The sequence below is a fragment of the Ictidomys tridecemlineatus genome, chromosome 7 (genome assembly GCF_052094955.1).
Source record: "Ictidomys tridecemlineatus isolate mIctTri1 chromosome 7, mIctTri1.hap1, whole genome shotgun sequence".
NCBI lineage: Eukaryota > Metazoa > Chordata > Mammalia > Rodentia > Sciuridae > Ictidomys > Ictidomys tridecemlineatus.
This window is the reverse complement of record NC_135483.1, coordinates 115,335,285-115,360,121: the sequence shown is the minus strand read 5'-3', so window position 1 is coordinate 115,360,121 and position 24,837 is coordinate 115,335,285. Positions and strand designations below refer to the sequence as shown.

Below are 24,837 nucleotides of genomic sequence, written 5' to 3'. Positions count from 1 at the left end.
TTGGCTGAGGGTTGGGGGTAAAGAGGGAGAAAATGAAGGGAGGGGGAACCAGAGAGCCGGGTAGAGCATATCCTGCTCCATGAATTTATTCAAAAGCATTTCAATCTGCGTGCACATCTTCATCACTTCAGCGATAATTAAATCTCAGCATCACAGGTGATGTCCTCACGCAGTCTCTTTCCCTGGTTCCCACTGGGCCAATGAAGCAGGCCTCCCCGTGAGGCCTGTTAGCACAGATCAGGTGGTAATGTGGAGGGACAGATGAGCTTTAGCTGACAGATGGCAAGATGACCTGGAAAACCTGCCCCCTTTTCTAGGATCAGGCAGCAGCTGACAGGTATTATTTCATAAAATAACGTCTAAAAGGAATCGCCAGGGTCTTCGCATTAATCTGAGGCTGCAACCAGCCATGTAACGTTTATGTCAGAACAAATCTGTCTCTATGCAGGAGAGGGAAAGTGGTTTTTGATGAAGTTGTTCATAAATTTTAATATAATATGCCTGATGGTGTCAGATATAGTCTCATATCTCTTTTATATTTAAAGGCTCTAGTGAAACATAGAAATATTCAATCTTCAACAAGCTACTTTTAAATAACTAAAAAGTTAACCAAGGATACCTTACTGCCTCTCTCCTCCTCTCTCTCTTTTGTATTTTCAATAAAGAACGGGTTCATCTGAGCTCCCTGTTTTTAAATGAAAATGATTTCAATGCCATGGAAAGCTTTTTGCCTGAGGTACCAAACAAAAGGAGTGGGGCTGTTGCAAAGTTGCTTTTATGGAAAACTTGCTTTCTGGAAAGGAGGAAACTTGCCCAAACCCACAAGTAAACAGCAACGGCAGGAAGCCCCTGTCTTCTACATACATAAATAATATTTCACAACTTCTGGTGGGAAAAAAAATCAACTACTGACTGGTTGGCAGAGATAACCCTTTCATTAAATGAGCTCTCCAGGCACCTGACATTTGAAGGTTTCAGCCCAAATGAATATGTGGGGAATTCTACCACCTGGATGGGGTTTGGCTTTGTCTGCCCCATGTGTATTTCCTAAAAGAATGGTGTAGCAGGGTACAACCTAAGCCTCCATTTGCATTTTACCTACTAAATAGCAAACTCACTTTAGCTTTAGATGTGCAAACTAATATTTCAGCATCAAACTTTCTATACCTGCCAGGGAAAATGCTGCCATCTTTCTGTTTATTTGATTGTTAGGAAACAGGGAGAAACATTTATTGTGATTGTGTTTAAAGAGGGAACAATTTCTCGTCTGTAGACCTTTTTACATTGTAAGATCGCCTCTTTAAGTGCCTTTAAGGATAATCATGAAGTGAATTCATGAGCATAACAGACGCACAAGTAACCTGGAGAGACGTGTATTAACAGAGATGGAACCATCTCCATACACCTCATAATCACATTTTCACCTGCCCATCTGGTACAGGCCTGGGCTTATTAATAAATGTACCAGTTATAGAAGCCTGCCATTTTTGTGTTTCAACACATACTGAATATAATCTGTAAAAAAGAATAGTGGCTTTGGAGAGAAAAAAAAAAGACAAACATAAATATCAAGATGTTTCTTTTAAAAATTTAAATTATGGAGGCCTATGAGACAATTTCACAGTCTACCTAGAGACTTTTTAAGGACTATGTAGTCTGAAGTCCCCTAAATTACTAGTTTGCCAAAACTTTTTTTGGAAGTAAATTCTCTATTTGACATGCCATAAAATGTACTAAAAATTCAAGTGTCTTCATCAGATATTAATATTTTCATTATAACATAATTGAATTAAACCTTTAAATAGTTAAAAATGGCTCTGGCCTTTGTGAAAATTCTGATTGTTTACTCAATATTAAACATGCAAGCAAATTATAAATAGATAAAATGAGTATATAATTTAGATCTAATCATCAATCATTGTAGAAATACAATTAACTGTAACCATTAGGGTGTTTGCTTGATTACTTTAAAAAGTGAACTGAGGAATCCTAGAATCAGAGATACATTATACCTATCTAAGTCTATAAGTTAAGTTTAAAACACACACACACACACATACACACACACACATACACACACACACACACACACACACACACACATATATAAACATATTTTACTTGCCAACATTTTTGTGTAGGGCTGAAGCCTTTATTTGCATGAGTGTTGAAGGTTGGGGGTTTGTACTCTCTTCTACAAATCTATTTATAACTTAATGATTATAATTTCTATTTTTTCTTTCTTTACAGTAAAAATTCAATAATCCATACAAACTAAACTAAATGCAGATTCCTTCTAGACCTTTTTTTTTTTCCCAGTTTTTCACAGATGTCTTGCCCATACCCAATTTGGAACAATTCCTTATAGCACCGCCTTTATCAAGTCTTCCAAAGCATTCGACTTTGGTTTCCATACAAACAGCATTTTCCTTTCTTTGAGCATTCTTATTTCATCAATTTATATAATATTGAATTAAATTATGTATTGTATACATACAAATAATGTGAATGATTTGAAGGACAAATGAAAAATTTCTTATTGATATCCCAATCAACACTTAGGCACAAAATAATACAGGAAGATCAAAAAGTAGACCATCAGCTGTGAGAATTTACACTCTGGTGTAGGCATCACTACATGTGACAAAAGTAAGGGGAAAGTTTACAGCTAAACTTGGAGGCACTTGAGTGAGACCATCTAAGAGATCTTTGGAATATTTGTTTCTATTGTGTGTGCTTTCTCCCACACTTCAAGATAAGGATAGTGGCAAGGATGAACAGCACCAGCTAAGAACCCAATGATTTTCCCATTTTCATGGTAAGAATCAGTGGATTTTCCCCCAAGATTTAATTCTGTATTCTATTATTTTTATTCAATGGTTTCTCACAAAGCCTGGTCCATACATAAAAATTAGTAGTTTATTAGATAGCTCTTTACCTGCTCTGTTTGTACATTTCTTCATTTGTAAAATGTCAAATCCCAGCTTATTTTATGAATTTAATGGATTACTATATGCAAAGGACATAGAAGAGGGCCTGATCCACAGTGTAAAATTAACGTCTGTGTTATCAAAATTATTGCCTCTCAGCTTTTATTTATTTGATTTTTTTAGGGATCCATTCATTAAAGACAACATCTAATAATAAAAAGGAGATTCCTGAGTTGCCACTTACACATCTGGACCAACTGTAGCTGCCAAACTGTAGCTACCTTTTAATAAGCATTAAGAATACTTTCATTCAATATTCATTAATGGTCCTAAATTTCCTTAGTTGAATTATTGAACTTCAACTACTACAAAAATGTGCAATTTTCATGTTATTCCTTTTTATCCCCCCACTCACTGATTGACGTTTTCTAAATATTCCTGGTACAAATATTATATCATATAGCAAAGTAGTAAGATTATTATATATGGCTGGGCCCTGTTATGTATATGCTTTGTTATGAATGTTTGTATTCTGAAATTGATGCCCTCCATAAACAATTTTGTAAGTGATTATGACCATTTTGAACAAAGAACATCTACATAAGTAGATTATCCTGCATTGTGTGTGTGTGCATATGAATGTATGTCTGCTATTAACTTTTATTTAGGACATTGCAAAAAATAAAATATAAGAATTTCAGTGTATCCCTTAAAGATATTTTCAAGATTTTTCCACCAGAAGACAGACCTATTATTTATTTATACTTTCTTTTCTCAAACCTTGTTTTAGGAAGAACTGATTTTTCTCAAGTTAAGATGTACTTTCTTTTTTTTTTTTCCTTTTCATTGGCCATTGCAAGAATTTAATCCCTTTGTTTAAAAAGCACGCTCTAAATTAAAATTAAAAAAAACCCCTCACTTTTGATACCTGGCTTATTTAACTAGAGCAGAGAGAAAATACAGCATTTTCAGTGATATTATTTATATTTTTAACAGTTATTTTTCTTCCTTGAAAAAAAAAAACATGGCCATTCTTTGTCCACTTCATAATGTCCTACCTAACAACACACAGATGATCTATATTGACTGTGTTGGTGGCTGAGTTGTTTCAGGCTGATATACACCTTCAGTGGAATTCATCTACATTGATAATGTGAATTACATCATGTGTTTTTGAGGAAACACATTCATTTTTTATGCTTGATCATAAACTGGACTATGACAATGATTAGAGTTAAATACAAACACTAAGAAGTCCCAAGAAATAATAGAGAAGAAGTATTTATTTATGTAGTTCAAAGCATTAGCACTATGTCCTACTGACAAATATGACAACTGGAGGCTGTGATGGTCCTTTAACTGGTGTTAAGAAATCTGTCTTCTCTGGTTATTCTAATATTAATACAAAAATTAATTGGAAAATCTAGGTGTCAATATTACCTAAGAAATCCATTTTTCTCAACCAATTCTATTTTGCTTGAGTAGTTCTTTTCATTTGGGGCAAATAATTGGCTTTAGCATAGGAGAATGATAGGGTACTTCAAAGATGTTCCACCAGCTTGGTGTCTCAAAGTTGGGAGGTTATCTTCCAGGCTAGAGGATGATAACAGTGAGTGGTTCATGATTTGGGAGAGGAAACTATTATTGTAATTCCACCTCTGTTAGTACAAAAAAAAATGAAGACACATCTTGAATACATTCCAGTAATTTTAGTAATTGGTATGCACTTTGGTGAAATGTCTGCTAGTAGGAGTGTCCAGAAAAAAGCCGTTCCATAGTTTATAGAAAAATTATCAAAATGTATGCCTTCACTTATATATTTGACTATTATTTTGATGAAATAAAGTTGTTTTTTAACTTCAGCATAGCCAAATGATCTTGTGTTGAGAAATATAGTCAAGTTGATAGAAAAGACTTTAGTAAACTTTCTTTTGGTTGAAACTTCTCTACCAATCTATTTGGCTTGTTTTCATGAGTTGTGCATATAATCTGATGTTCTCAATCATTGTAAATAACTGCACACACACACCTGAAGTGGTCCAGCGTTAGACAGATACTTCTCTACTCTTTGTGCTGTTAGAAACATGTGGTTGACTTCTGTGAGCTCTATGCTTTTGCTGTGGTTGATATGAAAAACTAAGATTGCTAGATTTCTGAAGTAGTCATCAATTTTACATGGTGAATTCATGAAGTTTCTCTCCAGGTAAAATACAATGATAGCTTACGGCTTCTATCAAATGCTTGACACTATTGGCCTTTGTAAAATGAAACAAAATCTCTTTCTCTACAAAGACATGTCTTTTTCAATTTTCAAAATAAAAAAGATATTAGGGGAGAAGTTTTCTTGTGTGAAGAGTGTTAAAGCATGTTTTCATAATGGGATAAGATCTATACAGAAAGGTTAGTTTAATTCTTTTTGGAGGCAGAGACAGTAATGGATGGCCTTTCAAGGGGACTTTGATTGTGCGTTTCCTCACAAATACATCCAGATGATAGCATACAACAGAAGGACACTTCAAATATGGGTGATTCCTGAATGACGCCAAGAAAAGAGACAGCTATTTTGGAGAATCCAAATCTCTTTTCAAATTTCACTTATGCAGGTGGGTTATATTCCCCTACTATGTACTTAGCAACATTTTTTTTTTTTAAACTCTAAAACACATAGGCCTTTTTGCCTGAGTTAAATTTGTTTCCTTAGCTGGTAAAGCTTTTCCTTTCCATATGGTCAGGATAGCTAATTTAGTTTGTCTCTGAGGTGGCCAACATTATAGTGTGGTATCATAGAATGTAAAAATAAAAGAAGGTATGAAAACCTTATTCTAAAAATGAAATAAAAACAGATGGGACATACGTTTCTAACGTATTTAATTTGCATCGTCTTTTTCTCCTTTTAAAGTTCTTGTGGACCAATCTTGCAAAAAGGCAAAACAAACCCTAAACACTCTAGTTCCATGCCAGCAAGCTGCCAGGCTGATCTTTTTATCTCCATCAACTCCATGAAAAATCAACTAAAAGGAAAAAAAAATCAACAGGCATGTGTTTAAATGTCCTGAAATTTTTAAAATAAAAAATTTAAATAAAATTCTTGCAATGTTTTTCACTTACAGTCAAATGATTTCCAAGTGGAGGAATAGTCATCTGCAAGATTGAATTACCCCCAGGAAACCTAATGATGGTTTTTCTCAACCTGACAAGGATGGTACAGACTTTAAAGGGTACCCCAGAGGAGCATTCAGGTAGCTATAAATTTTATTTTTTTCTCTAATACCTGTCCCTAACTTAGACCTGTTTTAAAGAATTTATCACTCATTCCAAGTCATCTTATAAGTTTGCCCAGCATCTTGAGTGTGTCATACTTTTCCAGCATACCTTGTTTAGTAACTCACTACATAAATACTCTGTGGTCTAGCACCAGTGACCAAGTAAGAGTAGCTAGGCCTGTGTGATGTCAAAGCAAATGGATTACAAGACTTCATAATTTAGGCACACAATTACTGGTTTTGTCTGAACAACTGACATACATATTTTTCCCTTATAGATTCTTAAATCAACAAAAATTCAAATCAATTTATGGAAGAATTGCTTTAGAACTATGAGGACCTGTCTCAATATGTACTATGTATCATGAACTATTTTGTATACTTCCACATTTGACAGAGTTGCTTTTAACAAAGTACCAAGATAGATGGTTTGAATCTGACATAGGGATATAGTAGCATACAAATGTAAGAGATTTACAAATATAAATCGGATATTAAAACACTTTGATTGTATTAGTAACTTCAAAAATACTTTATTTATTGATAGGTAGTCTTAATTTTTAATAATGATACATCCAAATAAATGTAATATCATATAGTTCTTAGTTAAGTAAGTCAAGATATCTGTTCAATTTTCTTTCCTCAATTTTCTAGAAGCAAGTGAAAATGTTAATAGAGGTGACAATGACAATTTTAAGTTATTAATCATTGAAGGAAAACTTTGATGGCATCATAGGCAGATATTCCAATACTTATGACTTAAAACTGCTCCATTCAAATATGTACTCTCTTAACAGAATTTTAAAAGATTTTATTGATTACTAGAACAGGGCATTAAACTTGTAGATTGATAAGTTTCCTTAGTAACCTCTGCAACCTTGATACATGCCTAAGTAATAAAATTGGAGAAGAAAAACCCACAGCTGGTGTTAGTAATACTTGATCATTTTGTTTCTCACAGAGCTCAATAGCTTAGTTTGTCTTTCTCAAGTTAGGTTGTTTACCAAACAGATTTTACTTAGTGCATCAAAGAACTACTTATAGACTATTGTTTGAATTAGTGGCTTAATCAAATGCTTTTGGAAGAGCATTTTGCATCTGATTCTGCTTTTTCCATGGAAACTCTGAAACCAACCAGGCAAATGAACAGTGTAGAAAAGTCACAGAGGAGAAACAGCCACCAGCACACCTTTAGCCTTGCAGTATCCTTTGAAGTGCCAAAGGCTCAGACTTTCTTTTGGAAACACTGGATGAGAAAGATTCTGCTGTTAGTGGGATGTTTCTGTTTTTGCTTTATGTCCCTCTTCCTAAAAAGGTATGTTGTAGTCCCAACCCCCAATACCTCAGAATGCTATCTTACTTGGAAACAGGATCTTTACAGAGGTAATCATATTAAAATGAGGTAAATAGGGGAAGCCCAAGCCAATCTGATCTGGTGTCTTTATGAAAAGGGGACATTTGGACACAAAGAAAAATATACCCAGAGGGAAGATGATGTTAAGTCATATAGGGAGATGTGATAATGAAAGCAGAGGTTTGAGTCATGCAGCTACACAAAAAGGAATGCCCCAAATTGTTAGCAATTCCTCAGAAACTAGAAGAGGCAAAGGAGGACTCTTTCAGGCTTTAGAGGGAGAATAGGCCTGGAAACCTTGATTTGGGACTTCTAGCCTCATGAATTATGAGGGAAAAAGTTTCACATGTTTTAAGTCAACCATCTTTTGTTAGAGCAGCCCTAATAAACTAGTACAGGAACAGAAAGTAGTGCCATGAAGACTAGTACAGGAAGGAAAGAAGGAAGGAAGGAAGGAAGGAAGGGAGGGAGGGAGGGAGAGAGGGAAGGAAAGAGTCTCAAGAGAAGTGAACTGCCCAGATGTGAATTGTGAATGTTTTGAAAAATTGAAAAAAGAAACAATAAAGGTAGCTAGTAAAAAATAAAATCTAATGTCTGAGTTTGAAATTCACCTCTTATTTATACCTCATAACCATCATTTATTGTTAGTATTAGTATTGCTAACATTACAGGCATTTTAGATTGTTGCATAGAGGGAAAGAATCAATTGCTAGGAAACACCAGGCTTTAGAAACACAGTTAAGGGCTGCATTGATAGTGATATCAGTTAGTTTCAGGGAAAATCATGTAAGAAAAGAAGAGGATGGTCATAGTCTACAGTGAGAGGTTGTCTATAAATCACTGTGTAAACACCCAGGAACTGCTCACCCAAAGTCAAGAACCAGTCAAGCAGTACCAGCTGTAAAAATGGAAGTATGCAGGAAGTGGAGGATTCCTCCAACATCTGTTGGGGCCATTAAAAATGAAAAGTAAATCCAAACTGGCAATATAAGAGATTTATTTTTCTACATTAACCCTGGCAGGAACTGCCAATTTTTTTCAATCTTTTGCCACACAAGTACCTTTCAAGGGGCACAAGAATCAGCGCCAACTGCAAAAGCAGCAATGGGTGGAAAAATCAGGATTAAGACAATTTAATATTGATGGCAAGCATCCAATAAGATGAGGGTAAAGAAGGGAATACGAGAAGTCAAAGCTGGTGCAAATGTGTCAACATTTCCCTGGAAAATATAATCCTCTGGGGAGAATATAAATCTGAAGTGCACCTTAAAATCACAGCAGAGCCAAACAACCCTTTGTAGGCATTATCATACTTTGCAAAATAAAAAAGAATTGAATGAAGATATCATTATGTTATAAACTAGACTTGTTTTAAATAAATGCAAACTACCTTCAACAATAATCAGGTGTTTTCACATGATTTCATGCTCTTGAGATACACCATTTCATGCTCTTGAGACATCACTCCCACAGGAAGCTACAGCTTCCTTAACACAGAGTAAATGCTTACCTGTTTTTCATGAACATTGTTAAGGGAGGCCAGTTTCTTGAATTGTTCCAACAATTTACAAGCTACACTTGTCTTATGAATTAGATAATGTGCTAAATTTTCCAATTTCTCCTCTTCTCTCTTTCCTTGATTTTCAATTCTATTTGCTAACACTGGTGTAAATTTTGCATCCCACATCATGAGCCCACAAATTTGTTAATCTGTAATTGGCATCTTAGAGTTTAAAGATGGAAAGAGATCATTTACTTTAAGGATTTCATTTCATTCATATGCAAGGAAGCAACTGAACAATTTAACCAGGGTGAACATAAATAGTAGTTCTGTATATGGCCATTGGTCATCAAGAGCCTTGGATCAAACATTTTTCTATTATTGCTAGATTGTGATAATAACATTTTTCATCATATCAAGACAACTTAGTATAATCACCCAAACTGGAAGACTCTTGATGGTGAAAAGTTTGCTAGGACAGCAGAGGTAGAGCAGGATTATGCCTGACAAATTGCATTTATGGTCACCTGTATTGTCAGAATTATACTGACCTCAGAAGAACTTAAGTGAGAATTGAACAAAACAATGCACACAAGAATCCAGTCATCAAATCAGGGGTAGTTATTATTATTAGTAGTAATAATTTTCCCATGGTCAGTCCAAATGTTAGGAAGAGAGACAGGAAAGGAAACCACAGAATGCAAATATACTCTCTGCATGGTTACTTTAAACAGAGCAGAGAAAGCAGGAGACTAATAAGAAGCAGAGTACTAACATATCATTATAATATATTAGTACTCTTTATTAATCTACCTAATCTATTTTGTTTACACTACAAGATGCATATTCAATTCTCCAATTAGATTAGAGCTGCTTGAGAGCTATAACCACAGGTCTGATGTATTTATCTTCATTGCTTCCTTCACCATTTTCTTAGTAAAGTGCCTGGTACAACACTAAGCACAAAGTCAGTACTTACAAAAATAGGCGATTTTTGTTATTCTTGCTTTATTCCCCTGCCTATATTGGGTTACAAAAAAAGCATCCAGATCCTGGTAGAATACATATCTGTGTAGTGGATATTGAATATGAACCTCTTTAAAATTTACCTATTTATATGGATTTCCTTCAATTTTTCTTTGAATAAATGCAGACATTCCTTTTTTCTTAAGCATTTTGCTCTCTAAAGTTGAAACTTGTCTTTGTGTAAGACAAAACCAATAAAGATTCAAATTAGGAAATTTGGTTTGTTTTTCAGGAAACTAAAAGAGAGACTATATAAACTATGCCAATGAAATTGACTATATACTGGCTATATATATGGTGTATGGAAAATACCACACTAGTAGTCAGTATGGATCATTTCACTGAATTCCACTGTAGCAACTGATCAGACACAACAGGAAAAATTTATGTCTGAAAGATGATTTCCTCATCGGGTTTGTCGCAGGCTGAGTTCTCCACCCTCACTACTATTTTCTGTTAGTTCTGAATAAGGGAGGCTTTGATACACATAAGACAATCATCTCTCCTTTTAATCAACACATATTTTGAAATTTAAAGTTCTAAAACAAGTCATTGGAGGTGCTCAGGATGGGAAATTTTTAGATTCCCCATTCTGCTAAAAACCCTACTTCATGGTTCTAAGGTTATGTGTACCACCAAATAATGTACCTGTTCCTGTTAATATTTTCATTTCTTCAATTTAATTAGTTTATCATTTATCTATAGTACTTCTGTATAGTCTACTTTCAATACTTCAGAGATTGATTATTTGGTCTGTGGATATAATTCAAACCTTTAACCTCTCTATTTCCCTCAAGAAATCTGACTTTAGGACATTTCTTCTCTCTGGAGAGTCTCTGCTAGAGGTGACAGCAGATGGAGAAAGATAAAGCACATCAATCACTATTTACACTTTCAGAACTGGTAGAGGATGGTGAACAGGAAGATGTTGAGAAGCTAGCTACAGCTAGCTAAAATGATACTCTAGTGATTTCAGGTTTTCATTGAGTTTTGTTTTGAGAGTACAAATATGCTTTTCCCTAAGGTTTTAAAAGTGAGTTTTATAAACTAGTGCTGTTATCAGAAAGAGAATTCAGAACAGAAAGGATAATGGGTTTGATCCAATATATTCCCATTATGGATACATAACTGGGAATTGACCCCAATATGCCAAGAGGTAATATGGATACATAATATTAGCCTTAATGCCAGAAGAGATTTATAGAAGAGTGCTTTTATTTCTTAAAGTTTTAAAAATACTTTAGCATTTGTTTAATAAACTGGTTCATATCTCCAGATTCAAGAAGCTTTGAACTTCCAATCACCTGCAAGTTATTTCTAAAAGATCTTAGAAATTGTGCCTTGTGGCTTTATTTTCACATGTGCTAATCACATTAGCCACAATTATTAGATCACCTGCTTTGCTGAATTGAAACATATCTCCAAAAGTCACACATCCAAGTCCATGGTCAGGGTAGCTTTCAGCATTTTGATAAATCTCAGTGAACATAATCTTCATTTATTATTTTTTCTGCATTTATCTCCAAAGACTATTTCTAAAGTCAGAATTATCTACTCAATTAGTGTGAACACATACTGAGTATATTAAAATAATTATTGTTTAAATGGAAATAATATTTTGCTTGTTTACTATAAGGGGAAAAAGGAAGCAGCAAGATATTTAAACTATGTATAAAAAAAGGCATTTTATAAACACCATTTGAGAAATTAACCTTTGAGAAATGTACTGAAAAGACTGAAACATCATAAAGGACTGAAATGTACTAAAATCAAGAATGGATAAATTCTAATGCAATACCTATGTGCTATAATGCTCTATACTTCTAACATATTGCTAATTTAGTGTTGTAAATTAACATTTGAAAACTCTAGTTCAAACATCTTGAACATTGTATTTGCTATATTAAAGCTATTTATAAAATTTATAAATTAAAGCTATTTATAAAATTTTATATCTACTTATTTCTCAGAAAAATATTTATAAACTTAGAACTTTCATAGTCTAAAGTTAGTGAAAAAAATTGGAAAATAAAATTACCTTTAGGATCCCATTTAGAAAATAAAGATACATATGTAAAGAAAAATAAAACTAGAAAGAATATGAGTAGTATAATTATGTAATATATTTTAAAAAAGATAATTTGGAAACTATCATTTGTTCTGTTTTCTCCAATTTTTTTCTGAAATTGTCATGTTTTATAAAATAATATTTTCCTAATCACAGAAAGGATAAGATTACCAAACATGTGCCAATAATTTTTTCATCAATTTTCTAGAAAAGAGTGTCTTTAAAAAAGCATCTTAATTGGAAAAAAACTAAATGATAATTAAAGTTTCTTCATGCTCTAAACTTCTATTGTAGTGTGTGTAACTTCATTATGTAAGTATTGGTTGTATATATTTCTTAAAGTACTTATTCTTTTAGGATTGAATTTTGCACAAATGTTTCAAGATAAATTTTATTAAAAATTTTCTGTCTGTCTTTGAAAAAAAGTAGCAAGTGATTACTGATCAAGTGATTTATTAGATGTAGGAGGAAGTAATTCTTGGATGCCATTTGTAAATAAAATCCAAAATGTGTACTTCCTCCATGAAAGTGCAAAGTATTATTTTAGTGGCAGACAAATGGATTGATGTTCTTATGTTTTACTTACAAAGCAAAATATTTAAAAGGGATTACAAGTAAGTATTTACCATTACCAACAATACAAAACATAGTATTAGGGCTTGACAATCTTGCCTTTATGCATATATGCATAATCTAAGGAGGAAGGAAAGAGTGCTTCTGAGGGTGAAAAAGTATGTTTGATCAAATTAAATATGCAGCATCTCAAAATATACAACCAAAGCTAAGTCAGGTTTATCTTATTTTTTTGTAAGCTCAGAAAGAAATAGAAAAGCAAGAAACTAACAGAAGTTGGGATAAATTAAATATTAAATTAAAATATTTAATAAAAATATTAAAATATTATCAGATTATTTCTGACATTTTATATAGTATATACTTTAAAAGTAATCCAATTGATATCAGAGTTTTCTAATTCTTAGTGTTAGTTTCCATGGTACATTTTAATTTCTGACATTTATTCTATGTATTCTAACTCTTACCACATGCATATATACTGTATACCTGAAGTTAATGAATATAAATTTGCTTAGCCAATGGTGCAGTAAACCTACTTTCTGGTCAGGATCATGATTTTGGAAGCTTTGTTCACTACATTAACTTCACACAAACCCAACAGAGGAAACTCAATAAATGAATTCTATCAATGAGAATTGATAGGCTTGAACATCATTCAGGAAATATCATCGTTGACAGCCTCTAAACAATCTAAGTCAATTAAAATCTATGTTAATATAACACTAACTACAGAACACTTTGGCAACAAGACATTATAGTGAATTAACTTTCCTGGTTCGCTCAGGATAAATAAAAACTTTTTTTTTTTTTTTTTTGGTCTTTGTATTTAAATGGCCCTTAGTTGGGCAGAGTGGCTCATTTTTGTAGTCCTAGCTATCCAGGAGGCTGAACTAGGAGAATAACTTGAGTTCACAGGTTGGAAACCAGTCTGGGAAACAGTAAGACCTGGCCCCACAAATGTTTTAAGTGATGACTCTCTCCACTTTTAGCATTCTAGACAGTTGCATAATGGAATATAACAATTATGTTAAGAAAATTACAGTACATATCAGTCATGACTATACACATCAAATCTCATTGTAACCAATGGGAAATATTGAGGTTGATATTTTAATAAGACAACAAATTCATATGCACTTTAGAACATACTGAATGTTTGTTTTTTTTCATTTGTTTTTCTCTTGATATAATAAATTATAATTAAGTAATCATTCATATTTTGCAATGCTAGAGATCAAACTCAGGGCCTCCTACATGATATGCAAGTACTCTACCACTGAGCTACACAATCAATCCTGCATGATAAAATTTTTAATATGATCTTGATCAGTAGTCACTTGCTACCTTTTCCTTAAAGAGGGTTTGCTTTTCTATACAGCACCTCTATCTCCAATTACCCACCACCAAGCAAAGTAAAATCCATTTAATGACTGGAATAATTAGGGTCTCAGTTGCCGTTTCATTGTTGTTAGCTTTTTGGACAAACTCTTTAGAGTCATAGTGTTGACACAAATTTTCATACAATGGCAATATTACCAGTGAGTTGCTTTCCTTACCTTAAAATCTATGCAATATCCATTTTTTAAAATTTAAAAGTAGCATCTTCAATTTTCCCAGGGTAGCCTAAGATTACATTTCTAAGCCACTAGAGCTTTCAGGGAGGCCATGTCTTTATGCATGTCACCATTAGATACTCTTGCACTGTTGTTCTAACACCTAGGGAGCTACACAGTTTCCCCCAACATTCCACATATGCAGGAGAGTATATTTTTCTTAGCTTATAAGTGCTTGGCAGAACTCTGATTCCCAAGGTACTTGGGCTATGTTGGTTTGAATTTTCATCACCAATCAGATTACTTACTTTCAGGCCATAAAAGTCACAGAAGAGAATTTGGGAAATTTACATTTAATAAGGCTCTGGGGAGGAATGGCAGGATGAGAGTTGAAGAGGGGAGGAGAGATCATTTCTGCAGTTCAGCAGGTAGAGAGTTCTGATTCTAGAAAAATGCTAGTAATACAGTTATTAATAGTAATATAATTTAGTGTATTCACATTGGATATAAATGTTAATATTAAACAAGCACTTATGTTTTAAAAAGTATAAACTGTGCATTATGTCAGTACTGGTCTTGTCAGAAAATTATAGAATCCATTTTAAGATCCATATTTATGACATCCAGTCAAATTTCCTTTCTGTCTAACCTGTTGTTTTTTCATTGCTTTATTTTACAAATTCAGATTTCTCTGGTAACTTCTTCTCATAGTGAAGTTGTGACAGCTTTTATCCATTCATTTATTCTACCTTTTCTGGTTATTTTGTCACGCATTAACAGTATTAAATGCTGAGTATAAAATGAAAAGGGCATTGGATTTGTCCTGAAAAACTCATTTTTTATGGTTGAAAAGAACAACTCTTTCAATAAATAGCTACCACAACAAAAGGGTTGGTCTTCTAGTAGTGATGTGCAAAAATTATTCTTGCAGCCCTAAGAGGAACCAAAGAATGAATCATTTCTGTACAGGATCAGGCTGGGAGAGTCAGCAGTGGGAAAGACGTAAAATGGGAAGTTAGTAAGACAGATATCTATACTAATGAGCCCAAAGGTGGTGGATGGAATTGAAAGTGGCACATTCCAGTCAAAACACCCATTAATTCACTTATAGTATTCTTATATCCATTTTCTTTCAAACTAGGAAATGAGCAATATGTTCCCTTTTAGGAAATACATTCCTTTTTACCCACTTTACTTTTACTTAAACCTTTATCATGGCTTTCATCCACTTACTTTAGAAAGCCCTTTGCCAACTGTTTGAGAAGTAACAAAATTACAATAACAGTCACATGTGAGTAACAGGAGAATTTTACCTCATAGACATACAACATTCAGGATTTATTGCTGTGGACCTGTTTCTAATAGCTGACCATAATTCTAATGACAGTTTAGCCTCAGTGAAATGGTTTTGCAACTTTGTTAGGACTAAAAAGGTTTCAATTCTTTGGGATTTCTTGTTCATGAGAAACTTGGCTATGATTATATTTTGTTCTTTCATCAGGAGACACAGGACTCTACTAATATTAAATTAAGCATGTTTAACAAGTCAGATTTTATTTATTTATTTATTTTTATTTTTTTATTGGTTGTTCAAAACCTTACAAAGCTCTTGACATATCATATTTCATACATTAGCTTCAAGTGAGTTATGAACTCCCATTTTTTCCCCAAATACAGATTGCAGAATCACATCGGTTACACATCCACATTTTTACATAATGCCATACTAGTAACTGTTGTATTCTGCTACCTTTCCTATCCTCTACTATCCCCCCTCTCCTCCCCTCCCATCTTCTCTCTCTACCCCATCTACTGTACAGATTTTTATTTAATAATAAAAAACAACTTAGTTGTTATGTATCTCTTCTAATCCTTCTTCAATAATTTTCCTGCAATTTTTTCTAGAACACCATCAAAGGTAATTGCTTTCACTTTGCCATGCAGTGCCATTCTATATACTTTGAAAATATGTTCCTAAGAGGCAGCAAATGTAATGGTTAAGCACTTGCATTTTGAAACAGTACCTGGTTTTGAATTCTGGTACTGCCACTTAATACTTGTGAAACTGTGGGCAAGTTGCATTACTTTTCTGTGCCTCAGTTTTTTCATCTTTAAAATGGGAAAGCAGCAGTATCTAATTAACCATGTCCTGAGTATTAGATGACTAAACATACAAAAGGGATGGAAAATTTGTTTGGCATAAATAAGTATTGTGTATTTATGTGTTATTTTATATCTATCATTTTAAACAATTATTCTTCAAGTATGTGTTGCCCTCATTAGGATATTCTTTAATTCAATAATGTCATTGAATTTTATGCCCCAAACTTTTCAAATCCTCTTAAAATTCCTTACAATAGAAATTTTGTAAATATTAACTTCTACAACAATATAATTCCCATGTCAATTTGGAAGGCACAATCTGAAGTTTACATATGAAGTTATCCAAAATGTACAATAATGTGGTATCTTCATTTCTTGTGTTCTACTTAATCTGTCCATGTCAAAGATGAGATATGGTGTCCTTCAAAAGCTCTTGTGTTAGACAATGCAAGAAATTTTAGAGGTTAAGTGATTGGTAATTCTTTTGTTTTTAAATTTTTTTTCTAATTTTCTTTATATAACAGCAGAATGCATTTCAATTCATATTACACATATAGAGCACAATTTTTCATATATCTGGTTGCACAAAACATAAAGTCACACCATTTGTGTTTTCATATGTGTACTTAGAGTAATTATGTCCACCTCATTTCACTTCCTTTCCTACCCCAATCCTCTCCCTCCCCTTTGTCCTATCTAAAGTTCATCTATTCCTCCCATGCTCCTCCCTCAAACACTGCATTAATACAGTTAGAAGGAGTAACTGGGTAGTAACCCTAAGCAAGTAGGATATAGCTGGAGGAGTTGGGTTTTTAGGAGTGTGCCTTTGGGGTTTATATTTTATCTGTGGTGGAGACACCTCTCTCTGCTTCCTGGTTTCATGATTCCAGCTGCTTTCTTCCAATACACCCTTCTACCATGATGTATTATAAACTGCTTCCTCAGGCCTGAGGAATGGAGTCCGCCATCTATGAACTGGGACTTCTGAAACCATGAGAACCAAATAAACTTTTCTTCCACTAATTGTTTGTTTGATCTTTTGCTTATAGTGATGAAGGAGTTGACTGTAACAGTCCATAAGCTATTTTGAAAATTGAATTCACATGAAAACACAAACACACAGACCTACACACACATACATTTATAAACACACACACATGAGTTATTAAATAAAAGCTGTGGCTTCAATGGTAAAACATAATATATTGAATCCTTTTTTGAGAAATTAACGATATTTTTGTGAAAGTCTCAGGAATAAAATTGATTGCTTGGGTTAAGGAATAAAAATATTTTCTAAGTACATACATGATAATGGAATGTACAAATTGAAAAATTTCATTGACAACTTGGGGAGTGGTAGTCTATAGATAAATGATCGATTAAAAGTAGACTATCAAGAAATCTCCATATTGCTTTCCATATTGGCTGCACCAATTTGCAGTCCCACCAGCAATGAGTGTACCTTTTCCCCCACATCCTCACCAACACTTATTGTTGTTTGACTTCATAATAGCTGCCATTCTGACTGGAGAGAGATGATATCTTAGGGTAGTTTTGATTTGTATTTCTCTAATTGCTAAAGACGATGAAGATTTTTCATTTATTTGTTGATTGATTGTATATCCTCTTCTGAGAAATGTCTATTCAGGTCCTTGGCCCTTTTATTGACTGGATTATTTGGTTTTTTGGTGCTTAGCTTTCTAAGTTCTTTAAATACCCTAGAGATTAATGCTCTATCTGATGTGTGAGGGGTAAAGAAAGCAGTATGGAGTTTTCTTAGAAAACTGGGAATGGAATCACCATTTGATCCACTTATTCTTCTCCTCAGTCTATACCCAAAGGACTGTCTTCTCTGATATAAAGAGGCTGATTCATAGTGAGGTAGGGAAAGGGAGCATAGGAGGAACAGATGAACTCTAGATAGGGCAGAGGGATGGGAAGGGAAGGGAGAGGCATGATGTTAGAAATAATGGTGGAATGTGATGGAAATTATTATCCAAAGTACATGTATGAAGACACGAATTGGTGTGAAAATACTTTGTATACAACCAGAGATATGAAAAATTGTGCTCTATATGTGTAATAAGAATTGTAATGCATTCAACTGTTCACATATAAATAAAAAATTAATAAGATTGATAAAAAAGTAGACTATCAAAAATTTAACAAAATAGTTGGCAGAGTATAATGTTGGATGTAATACCATGTTCCAAGAATGAAATTTCTCAAAACAGGGGAACAAGTTGGACTTAAAAAAATGAAAATAAAAGAAAGAAATATGTAAGTGCAATGTCATGCACCTATAGTCCCATCTATTTACAAGGCTAAAGTAGGAGGATTGCTTGAGCTCAGGAGATTGAGGCCAAATTGCACAATGCAGAAAGACTCCATCTTCAAAAGAAATGGAGCACTTGAATCAGTTCCTGAACTGCTGTCAAATGAATTAATTTAAATTGAATTTAGATTTATGTGTAAATGTGTTCTTATCTGTTGTATTCATGTGCATACACATGCTTGTGTGTATGTGTGTGTGTGTGTGTTTGTGTGTTTGTGTGTGTGTATCAGGACAAGAAAGAGAGGAATAGATAGATATGGATGGAAAGAGAAAGATGGATAGAAATATGGGTAGATGAATGGGTAGATAAGATAGACATAAAGAAATATATATATATATATATATATATATATATATAAAGATAAATAATATTCTAGCTTACAGTATTACACAGAAACTTGAGATTCCCTAATAATATCTTCAAATAAAATTCTTCACTTTGGGGAAGAATTCTCAATGAATGATCCTTATTGTTACATGTCTTTCAGAAATTTATTTTGTCAAGAATATTTGAATTTCTTTTTACATCCAATAACATTCTTTGTCAAAAGTAGACCTAAAACAGGTTTCTATAGTGCCAAAACAACAATGACAAACAACAATAAAAGAAAACAGAAACCACTCAACAATCTGCTCTCCAAAACTTAGCAAGGGATATTATGCAACTATCCTGATAGTCATATTGGATCAAGATTTTCAAAGGAGGCAAAAAGTAACACTTAAGCAAACAAGAGCTCTTGGCTTCCATAATCATTTGAAACATGAAAAACTAAGCAATAAACTTTTCATATGGTTTAAGGAATTTCATGAAAGAGAAAATAATAAATAAAATGCAGAACATGTCTCAAAAATTATACAATACTTCCGGGGAAAGCAATCTGATATTGCTGTGGATACCTATAAATTGTACTTGACCTGAACCCCATTTTGTAGATGGTTATCAGAGTTAAGAAATTGAAGAATTTTAGAAATGATATAAAAGATGCCATCTCTTATTAGGTCATTTTTGTGTAAGATATTACACCTAAATTTTTTTTTAAATCACACAAAAGTAAAACATATTCTAATATAATCAGTATGACTGCTGATATAATGGAACTATTGAAACAGGCCAGAACTGAAAAATTAATATACAATATCCAAGAGTCTTAAGTAAATAAATGAGTGAATAATTGAAAAATTCAATTATTTTGAGTTTGGGTATTAAGAAAAAGCAGAAATTAAACACATACGGAGGAAATGGGTATCTTTTCACAATTTCTGTTTGTTGTTTAAGGTTTGTGTTATGATTCCTTAGGGCTCATACAGTTCTTTCTTTCTTTCTTTTTTTGATACATTTTTGCTCCAAATAAAAACTATTTTATTTCAGATTTACTCCCTCTTTTCTTATTTAACCCTTTCAAATGATAGTGGTAGTGCCTCTGTTATGGTTTGAATGTGAGGTGTCCCCCAAAAGTTCATGTGTGAGACAACACAAGAAGGTTTAGAAAAGAAATGATTAAGTTATGGAAGTCTTAAACCAGTGAATTAATCCCCTGATGGGATTAACTGAGCTGTGAGGTAGATTGGGTATGGCTGAAGGAGGCAGGTCCCTGAAAGTATGTCTTTGGGGTACATATTTTGTATCTGGCCAGTGGACTCACTATGCTTCCTGATCATTATATAAGCTGCTTCCCTCTGTGATACTCTTCCACCATGATGTTCTGCTTCACCTCCAGCCCAAGAAATGAAGTTGGCTGTCTGTGGATTGAGACCATGAGCCAGATAAACTTTTCCTCCTCTAAATTTGTTCTTTTCAGGCTTTTAGTCTTTTAGTCACAGCAGTAAAAAAAAAAAAAAAAAAAAAGAAAAGAAAAGACAAGAAAAAAAACTGACTAAAATATCCTCATTATGACAGCATTACTCAGCGAAACAACAATGGGCTTTCAAATAAGACTGATCCAGATTTCAAATGAGGATTTCTGTTGACCAGTGGAGAGAGTCTGACAAATTATATGCTTTCATTGAAATTCAATTTGGGGAAAATAAATTATAAAACTCTAATAATAAAATGATTATAATAAGAAAAAGTCTAATTTCTCTTTAAAAGATTATTTCATATATATGTATTTTATTTATGTGTGTGTGTGTGTGTGTGTGTGTGTATGTGTGTGTGTGTATTTTCTTTTTCTGTAGTGGGGATCCAAACCAGGGTGTCCTTATTGTTTAATTAAATGAAACAGACTAGTAGTATACCTTGACAATAGTTGTTTCAAAGCTCTAGGTATTGTCTTAATATATTGCATGAGATCATTATAGCTTGTACAGAAAATGTATTAGTAATTTAACACAGTTTAAATAAACAGATTAACACAGCATGAATAGATAATGTGTTCTATCCATGGATCAAATATCTACATTACTAAATGCAAATTTGACTTACAATTTTATGGGAAATTTTGAAAATCTGGAAGAGAAAGTGGGCCGAACTGAAATCTATTTAAAATCAATAGCTCTGCATTTCATGGCTACCTTCTCAAAATGACTTCTTTTAAAAAAAATATACCAAGGGACTTTTAAAAGTTATATGCTGTGTAATTAAACGGTATGCAAATTCATTTTAAGCTGAAATGTTGTTTGCTTTGGGTTGTTGTAAAAAAGAAGAAATGAATTTTACATATTTTTTCATTTTAAAGAAAAATTGGCATAATATTTATGATATTTATATTCTGATGTGGTCTATAGTTCACAAAACCACAATTTAGGATAAAGAAGATATAAAATATGATCAGTGAATACTATTTGAAGAGCATAAGTATCACTGAATTAGATTATGCAAATGAGCTGAACAATATACTATGAACATAGTTATAAGATGCTTTCCTACATAGTATGCAAATGTGGAAATTGCATTTGATTTAGGACCAAATTCTGCCATTTTTAGAATTTACTACCATTGGTGTTCATTTTGTATGAGTGTCTGTGCAATTTCTTTTTATTGGTTTTTTTTGGGGGAGGCTCCCTTGTTGAGTGTTAGGAAGTCTGGATGTGTCCCTATTTATTTATAGAATAAAGTATTATTTAAATATTAGCTATTTTTATGTTTTTCATTGAGTATACATTTAAATTATTCAACTAATTACCATGATTAATTAACCACTGTCATAAAGTTGTAGTGAAGTAAACTAAACAGTCAATGTAAACTGGAGATTGTATCTGGATGAAATAGGGTTTACTGGACAGCTGTTTCAAAGCTCTATTTTCTAATTTAAATTAAATAAGTGGTCCTGAATTCTAGGGAAAAATGGCTTTTGACTTTCTCATCAATGGCTTTCTTCTACATCCACAGCTAAGTGTACTCAAATTCTTTTGATTGAAGTCTTGAAATGATTGTCATATATCTTCTAATTGTTCCTCCAGCGACTGTCTTAGTTTGCATCCTCATTCTGTCTAATCTATGGAATCATAAATCTTGTTCCTTCTTGGGTTAACATCTCCAGTGATTGTGATGGAATCACAGAAAGTTCTGAATTTCTTAGTAAAACATACACATATTTTGAAATTCCACTTCCTTCCACTCTTCCTGATGAATCCTATCCTTCAATTATAATATGGGACAATGTCTCTGAACACTTCTTCCCCTTATTTCCAAGGGGCAGTATGTACATGATTATTTAATACTCAGCTGAGATGTCATTTGCTCTAGAAAATCTTCCTCTTTGCATCAATGATACACTAAGTACATCTTTATTTAACTTACACTATTTTTCATAATGCACTGCAATTTATTTTGTATTTTTATTTACCTCAATTTTATGCTTTCCAAGGATTTTCCTTAAAGCACGTGTGTCTAGTTTTAAATGCAGGAAGGAATAAAAATTCTGAAGATAAATAGTGTTAGCATGTATACGTCACTTTATCAGTTAAAAAACCTTTAACAATCTAAACATATCTCTCTTGGAATGTTTGCATTTTGTTTATTCACCTTTCAGTGAATTCCCCTTCCTGACTTCAGGCCCATAAATTAAAATATCTGTGGTCCTTTCAATTTGCAAAATTATCTTCTAATTATTTATTTAGTTGAGCTTTATAATATGGCCGTAAAGAAGGTGACTGGCAAATTGCAGCACAGTGAATCCAAACCTATTTTTAGACGATCCAAATTAATGCTGTTTGTGACAAACATACAGTGGTTTATTTTATAAACCCTCCTAATAATACATGAAGCATGAATTACAGATATGAAGGCATATTAAAAAAGCAACAACAAAAATAATACACCAACATATATGAGAAAAGTGAGGTTGCGAAAAGAAATATATAAAGAAAAGACACAGAGAGAAAATGAAAAATCCTGAAAGATAAATTAATGTATGCCCAAAGGCAATGAATGTCATTTAGTAATAAATATACTGGAAATAAAAATGGAGCCAATTAGGATGAACAAGAAAATGCAAAAATAATCAGGAATAAGGAAGAGCAATATGCAGGGTAGGTTGCACAAGATTCAAAACAGGATGTGGAAGATTGTAAAATTAAGTCAAGGGAGAATAAAAGGATAAGAAAGGAAAGATGGCAAATAAAGGGAAAAGTGTGAGATGATAAAGATAAATAAGACAACATTTTTTCAACAGTAGAAAGGGCACAAGATCAGACTCTCAAAGGGATGGAAGAGGTAATTTATTGACAGTAAAGGTAGAGAAACTGATAAAACAAAATTAATTTTTTTTCTGCCTCAGTGTCCACAAATAGTGGAGAGGCTAATGTGGCAAGCACTGTTATACATTTCCCAGGAGATGGAAACATTAAAGGAAATTAAAATTGTACAGAATGTCTAATCAATTGAAGCAGTTGTTCTTTTCTTCATGTTTCATTCCATTTAAAACAAAAGATAAGTCTAAAGAATATTACTACTGCAACTTGGCTACAAGAAGCATTTTTAGAGCTGATTGTCAGTGCCATGAATCTGCCAATTACATGAAGACCATACACGGTACTTTGAAAAATACCTTTAAGAGGAAACCTATAAACACTAGGCAGCAGAGTCCAATTAAAAGACTTTGTCAAAGACAGAGAAATATTTAGGCCACTCCTTATATATTTTATTTTAAATTTATAAAGGAATAAATAATTATATGATTGGGATTTTTTTCAACTGGAATTTTTTTTAAGAATTTCTTTTCTAAATTAGATTTTAAGTTTTGAGGATTCAGTGGATTTCTTGTGTGTGGTTTTATTTCTATTCTAAGTTTATTTGCAATAATTTTCCATGTCTATTAAAAGAATTTTTAAGTAATAATATGAAATGTATGAACTTCATTTTTAAGCATTATCCTGGAATACAATCAAATTTCCTACAGAAAATTCACTCAAAAGATGTTAAGATGGTTCTGAAATACATACTTTCTGGTATTTTGTTTATTAGCCAACATTATACCTTTGACCTAAAAGTGAACATTATTTAATTTACTTATACAGCCTTCATCAAAAGTGCACATTAAAGGTCTTGAGGATTTGTGATCTTGTTTTCTATTACATAAGTTTAAAAGAAACTTAATAAGATCAAATTCATCTTACATATATATTAATAAATAGGAATAAAGGGACCTTAGGTTATAGGCAGATTGAATGATATTAATTTGCTAACTAGGAATGAAGAAGGTTCATATTTTGTTATGCACTATCTAGTTATTAATAACAAAGTTTATATTAGGTAAACTACTAGAAGTAATTTAAAAGTTTTTTCTCAATCTAAATTGCTTTATAGTAGCTTAACAGAAAAAAAAAACATTCAAAGAAATGATCCAACATGTGTATATACTGAATCTGTTATTTGAAAAAAAATGATATATTAGATAATGTGAGGATATAAAATTGGAACTGTAATTTGTGTTAGTAAACTTTCTGTTACTGTAACAAATATCAGAAATAACCAACTTATACAATCAACTCAATAACTATATTCAACTCAAATGTAACTTATAAAGAGTCAAGTTTTATTTTGGAGGTCGGCTCAATATCTGTTGGCACTTTGTTTGGGGGACTGTGGTAAGACAGCATGTCATAGCAGTGAGCACATGGTAAAGAAAAAAAGGGCTAGAGATCTAATATCCCTCTCAAGGACACATCCTCAGTGACATAACTGCTCT

The 24,837-nt window shown here is 32.9% G+C and overlaps 1 protein-coding gene and 1 long non-coding RNA gene across 3 annotated transcripts in view; one reads left to right on the top strand and one right to left on the bottom strand.

Annotated features, from left to right (window-relative positions):
- Positions 1-24,837, bottom strand: part of Arhgap15 (Rho GTPase activating protein 15) — a 591,785-nt gene that overhangs the window by 347,794 nt on the left and 219,154 nt on the right. The gene's annotated exons all lie outside the window — the stretch shown is intronic.
- The window catches only part of LOC144365322 (uncharacterized), a 21,365-nt gene continuing 2,564 nt past the window's right edge, over positions 6,037-24,837 (top strand). The window contains exon 1 of the long non-coding RNA XR_013423629.1: positions 6,037-6,169. This is a non-coding gene — a long non-coding RNA (uncharacterized LOC144365322). The remainder of the gene's footprint in view (positions 6,170-24,837) is intronic.